This window comes from Colobus angolensis, unplaced genomic scaffold (assembly GCF_000951035.1).
Source record: "Colobus angolensis palliatus isolate OR3802 unplaced genomic scaffold, Cang.pa_1.0 Scaffold199, whole genome shotgun sequence".
Classification (NCBI taxonomy): Eukaryota; Metazoa; Chordata; class Mammalia; order Primates; family Cercopithecidae; genus Colobus; species Colobus angolensis.
Genome location: NW_012115143.1, coordinates 957,167 through 963,125, shown reverse-complemented (window position 1 = coordinate 963,125; position 5,959 = coordinate 957,167). Strand labels below are relative to the sequence as shown.

The 5,959-nt window shown below is 45.1% G+C and overlaps 1 protein-coding gene across 1 annotated transcript in view; it reads left to right on the top strand.

Moving 5' to 3' along the window:
- Nucleotides 1-5,641: 5,641 nt before the first annotated feature.
- The window catches only part of TTBK2 (tau tubulin kinase 2), a 188,266-nt gene continuing 187,948 nt past the window's right edge, over nucleotides 5,642-5,959 (top strand). The window contains exon 1 of the mRNA XM_011941120.1: nucleotides 5,642-5,775. The gene's annotated coding sequence lies outside the window, so the exon portion shown is untranslated. The remainder of the gene's footprint in view (nucleotides 5,776-5,959) is intronic.

Genomic DNA, 5,959 nt, shown 5'->3' with positions numbered 1-5,959 from the left:
TGAGATTGCGCCATTGCACTCCAGCTTGGCTAACGAGAGCAAAACTCTGTCTCCGAAAAAAAAAAAAAAAAGAAATCTTTGCAACAAAACTACGGCAAATATATATAGCTATAATTCACTCTTCTAATAAGACTTTCAAAAAGTTAACGGTTAATGATATAATTATTCTGTGTTTCATAAAAGGCCTAAATGGGAAGCAGATCAAGAAATAACTACAATTAGAATTACTTTGTGAATGTAAACTCTTTTAGTTTCTTTTCTCACTTTACTAGGTCCAATCAATGTCAATCTTCTCTGATATTATGGTCTATTTTAATCATTATCATTAAACACAATTGATAATCAATAGGTTAAAAGAGAATAAACTCATGTCTCCCAAATTGAGAGTTTTTTTGCCTTGCCTCCTCAACACCGTTTTCTCTTACCTAATTCTTTTTGCTTGAAATTTCTTTAATTAGAAATCAAGACCGGGTGCAGTGGCTCACGCCTGTAATCACAGCACCTTGGGAGGCTGAGGCAGGTGGATCACGAGGTCATGAGTTCAAGACCAGCCTGGCCAACATAGTGAAACCTTGTCTCTACTGAAAATACAAAAATTAGAAATCAAGGCCAGGTGTAGTGGCACATACCTGTGGTCCCAGCTACTTGGGAGGCTGAGACAGGAGAATTGCTTGAACCCAGGAGGTGGAGGTTGCAGTGTGCCAAGATGGTGCCATTGCACTCCAGCCTGGGTGACAGAGCAAAACTCTGTTTTTTTTAAAAAAAGAAAAGAAATCAAGTCTGGGTGCAATGGCTCACAACTGTAATCCCAGCACCTTGGGAGGCTGAGGTGGGCGGATCACGAGGTCAGGAGTTCGAGACCAGCCTGGCCAACATAATGAAACCCTGTCTCTACTAAAAATACAAAAATTATTCTGGCATGCTGGCAGGCGACTGTAATCCCAGCTACTTGGGAGGCTGAGGCAGGAGAACTACTTGAACCTGAAAGGTGGAGGTTGCAGTGAGCCAAGATTGTGCCACTGCCCTCCAGCCTGGGTGACAAGGTGAGACTCCATCTCAAAAAAAAAAAAAAAAAAAAATCAAGCCTTTTACTTAAAAATGAGCTTTTCAAAAACACACAAACACTTGAGTTAGTGAATATATGTGATGTGTATGCCTTTCTGTCAAAATCAGAATGCAGCTGACACTGGCTTAAAGAAATGAAGCTCTCAGAGAACCCCAAGGATTTGGCTTTTGAGTATCTTTATATGCTGTATACCTCTTTTACAGCAGTTATTACAATGTATTATAGTAAGATTTGCATGTTTGCTAATCATTACATTGTGAAACCCTGAGGGACAGGACTGAATTTATTCAAATTTGTTTTCCCAGTGCCTATCAGAGTAGATGGCATTAGTAGGCTCTATAAAATCTTGTTTTTGGGGGCCGGGCATGGGGGCGCAGGCTCGGTGGTTCAAGCCTGTAATCCCAGCACTTTGGGAGGCCGAGGCGGGCAGATCACGAGGTCAGGAGATCAAGATCATCCTGGCTCACGGTGAAACCCCGTCTCTACTAAAAATACAAAAAATTAGCCGGGCGAGGTGGCAGGCACCTGTAGCCCCAGCTACTCTGGGAGCTGAGGCAGGAGAATGGCATGAACCCGGGAAGCGGAGGTTGCAATGAGCCGAGATCGCGCCACTGCACTCCAGCCTGAGCGACAGAGCGAGACGGTCTCACAAAAAAGCAAAAAAATCTTGTTTACAGGGATTTTGTTTGTGGTTTAAGTAACGTTCAAATAGAAACTGATTTGATGAAAAACTGAAAAACAAGGCTGCTTGCTGGTTTTCAGGAATGCTTGAGCACCAGTTCACGGTTGAGTTTCATGTTTCAAAGCACTGTGGACTGAGTTTTTAAAAAGAGATTTATTAAGATATAATTAACATACCATATAATTTACCCACTTCTCGTGTGCAACTCTGAGATGTGTTTCTAGAGAGAGATAGAAAGAGACAAGGGCAGAGGTCTCTTTTCCTTGAGTTGAACACGGATTCACACTGGGGTGCTGTCCCCATAACAATTTGATGTAAATGACACATCTAGATCCTTTTCTGTTTGGATTATGGGAAGAAGGTTAAAAAGTGGACCTAAAGATAGGCAGAAGAGGACATAAATGAAAGGAAAGGAATAGAAGAAATTCTTCAATATGTTATTGATTTCATGCTAGGAGAAAAGAAGCTGTGTTGAAAGGGGCTTGATGTCCTGTGTGGGGACTTTTTAATGTAAATCTGAACTTTGGACATCATGTCTTTGCATGTGCTGTAAGACTGATCCTAGGATCTGTCTGATTCCTTTAGACTTCTGCAGGGACACATCCTCAGACTTCAGTTATTCCTGTCTCTTATTTTCCCACGTCTTACTGTATTAGTTATCTCTTGCTGCATGACTAATTATCCCAAAAATTAGTGCTTAAAACAATAGTAAACATTTACTATATCACATAGTTTCTGTGGGTCTCCATTTTGGAAGTGACTTAGCTGGGTGGTTCTAGCTTGGAGTGTCTCACAAGGTGGGGGTTAGGAAGCCAGCTGGGCTTTCAGTCATCTGAATGCTTGACTGGGGCTGGAGGATTCATCTCTAAGAATGGCTCACAGGCCGGGCGCAGTGGCTCAAGCCTGTAATCCCAGAACTTTGGGAGGCCGAGATGGGCGGATCATGAGGTCAGGAGATCGAGACCATCCTGGCTAACACGGTGAAACCCCGTCTCTACTAAAAAATACAAAAAACTAGCCGGGCGAGGTGGCGGGCGCTTGTAGTCCCAGCTACTCGGGAGGCTGAGGCAGGAGAATGGCGTAAACCCGGGAGGCGGAGCTTGCAGTGAGCTGAGATCCAGCCACTGCACTCCAGCCTGGGCGACAGAGCAAGACTCCGTCTCAAAAAAAAAAAAAAAAAAAAAGAATGGCTCACTAACATAGATGGCAAACCAGTGCTGATTATTGACGTGATGCTTCAGTTCCTCGCCAGGGGACCACGGCATGGGACTGCTAGAGTCTATTCAGGAAAGGACAACTGGCTTCTCTCGAAATAAGTGATCCAAGAAGGCATAAGGCAGAAGCTACAATGTCTGTTATAACCTGGCCTTGATATTCCCACACCATAATTTCTGGAAAGTCCTATTAGTTACACAGGTCAGTCCGATTTAGTATGGACAGGAATAAATAAGAATGAGAGTAAGTGAGGTAGGGATCATTGGGGGCCATCTGGAAGGCTGGCTACCACATTTATTTATGAGAGACAGACTCTTGTGTTGTCATCCAGGCTGTAGTGCAGGGGTGCAATCATAGCTCACTGCAGCCTTGACCTCCCGGGCTCAAGCAATCCTCTTGCCTCAGCCTCCTGGGTAGCTGGGACTACAAGGGCCAGCTAATTAAAAATACATATTTTTTGTAGTGATAGAGTCTCACTATGTTGCTAGGGCTGGTCTCCAACTCTAGGGCTCAAGGGATCCTCCTGCCTTGGCCTCCCAAAGTGCTGGGATTACAAGTGTGGGCTACTAGGCCCAGCTTATTTCTTAAAAGAGATATATACATATACATTTGAGTTTTTTATATATATACTTCAGATATATCTATATCTGTATCTCAAAGGGGATTCCTAAGCTCCAGTACCAGCTCTTGAATAACATATTACATTGACATTTAGCCTGACTGAAAGAGTGTCTCTGGGGACAGCTCAATAATTCTTTTTTTTTTTTTTTTTTTTGAGACAGAGTCTCACTGTTTCCCAGACTGGAGTGCAGTGATGTGATGATAGCTCACTGCAGCCTTGATATCCAGGACTCAAGAAATCCTCCTGCCTCAGCCTTCCAAGTGACTGGGACTACAGGTGCATGCCACCACACCAGGCTAATTTTTGTATTTTTAGTAGAGACAGGGCTGGCTAACTAAAAATTTTTTGTGTGTAGGGACAAGGTCTTGTTATGCTGCCCCGGCTGGCCTTGAACTCCTGGGCTCAATTGATCCTCCTGCCTCAGCCTCCCGAATAGCTGAGACTACAGGGGCATGCCACCATGCCTGGCTAATTAAAAAAAATTAAAATCCATATTTCCATGATATTTTTTTTTTTTTTAACAGAAGGAGTCTCCTTACATTGCCCAGTTTGGTCTTGAACTTCTGGACTCAAGTGATCCTCCCAGCTCAGCCTCTCAAAGTGCTGGGATTGCAGGCATTAGCCACTGTGCCTGGCTCCTATAAACTACTTTAATTTTTAAAGAAAAATATTTACAGAAACCCTAATATTTTCTTATTCAAATTACATGATTGGCCAATATTCTGAAATGAATGAAATACTCTATTAGACATAGTAATGGAAAAAGTAACTTATGGTTTTAATCAGTAGAAATAAAAAACAATTTGGCAACATCTTTATGTTTGCATAGAACAAGATGAGCTGCATCATCACTTGTCTCTTGTCTTTAGTATACATTTTGTCCTGCTTTTAATCCAAGGATCTGGACATGACAGATAGTAGAGACGCCTGCTGTTTTTAAAAAGAATGGCAAGAGGCTGTGGCACTTCCTGAACAAGAAGAAACAGATTCTATAGGAACAGTTCCAAGACTGAATATAGGATTAGTCATTTACCTTTCTATATTCTTAGTCAGCTTTATTGACAATATCACTTGAGTGAAGAAAAGGATTTAAAGTAAAGATGAAGTTCCTAATTCATTGCACTCTTTCCATCCATGGCAGACCCCTGGGGATCATTGTGATTCTTAAGTAGAAAGGACACTTAAGATGTGGGGCGTATGAGAGACCTGAGTTTTCATTTTGCCACGAATTAGTTTTATAACCTTAAGAAAGCTGTTTAGCGTTTTTAATGGGTTTTCTCTACTGTACATTGGTGGGCAAAGATGGGAGAGGTGCTTAATCTTAAGGTTTTCCTTCACCAAAGCGGCGGACACAACACTAAACAGAAACGCATCCTGCACAGCGTCCTTGCTCCGCCCTCCTCGCTTTTCTTTGAAAGGCTTTAAGCACCTCCCGCATACACTTGCTTAGCATCGCACACTGGTGGGCGCCGGGGCTGCTCATTGAGTCTCTAGCTGGTGGTGTTTCACAGAGGGAATGAAATCTTGCTCTTGGGTTGTGAAACCGTAAGGACACTCCGGTCTCTAGGCTGACATTCGTTTATGGAAGTGCCCATCTCCTTTCCTCGTCACACCTAAGGCCCTTCCCCGGTCCCCCAAAGATGATTAGCTTCACGTTAGGCGGTTCTGGGGACGACGCCAATGTGCGGGATCCTGGCAGCGCTGATGCTGAGCAAGAGGATGGATCCTTAAGGCTTGCAGGGCCTCACGATTTGGGCCCTTCATCGCGACTGCCTCAGTGTGTAATTTCGTATCGTGACAAAGCATTTCCGATTTTATTCCGAAAAGCCCAACCCTGGGGTCCCGACCATCCCTCTATAATCAATGTAACTGTCACGCTAGGAAAACACCTATGTGCGCAAACTACTTGTCTCGGAAGCCCTACTTCTCTCCTCGGGACGGGCGGGGAGTTGCGGCTGTGGCTGGAACTACGAGGCCCAGAATTCCTAGGCGCATGCGCGCTGCCATTGTGATGCTCCTTTCCCGGTAACTCGCCCTCTCAGGCAAACCTGAAGATAGCGGCAATTCTCCGGTGGGGGGCGGAGACGGTTTCTGACCGAGTCTCCGCCCCCTTCGTGATAGGCAATGGGATTAGCCAACCGACGCTGCGAGTTCGGAACGCACTCTCCAATCAGCACCTGTAGCGGAGAGGTGGGCGTGCGCGCTGGCAGGGCAGGTGGGCTAGGCTGTGTCGGGTTACGAGGGGGGAGAATAACGTCGGGTCGGGTCAGCGGGCGCTGCAGTAGTCGCCGCAGCGGCGATGGGAGCGGTGGGGACGAGGCGGCGGCGGCGGCAGGAGGGGGAGCAGGTGCTGGCACAAGAGCAGCGGCTTGGG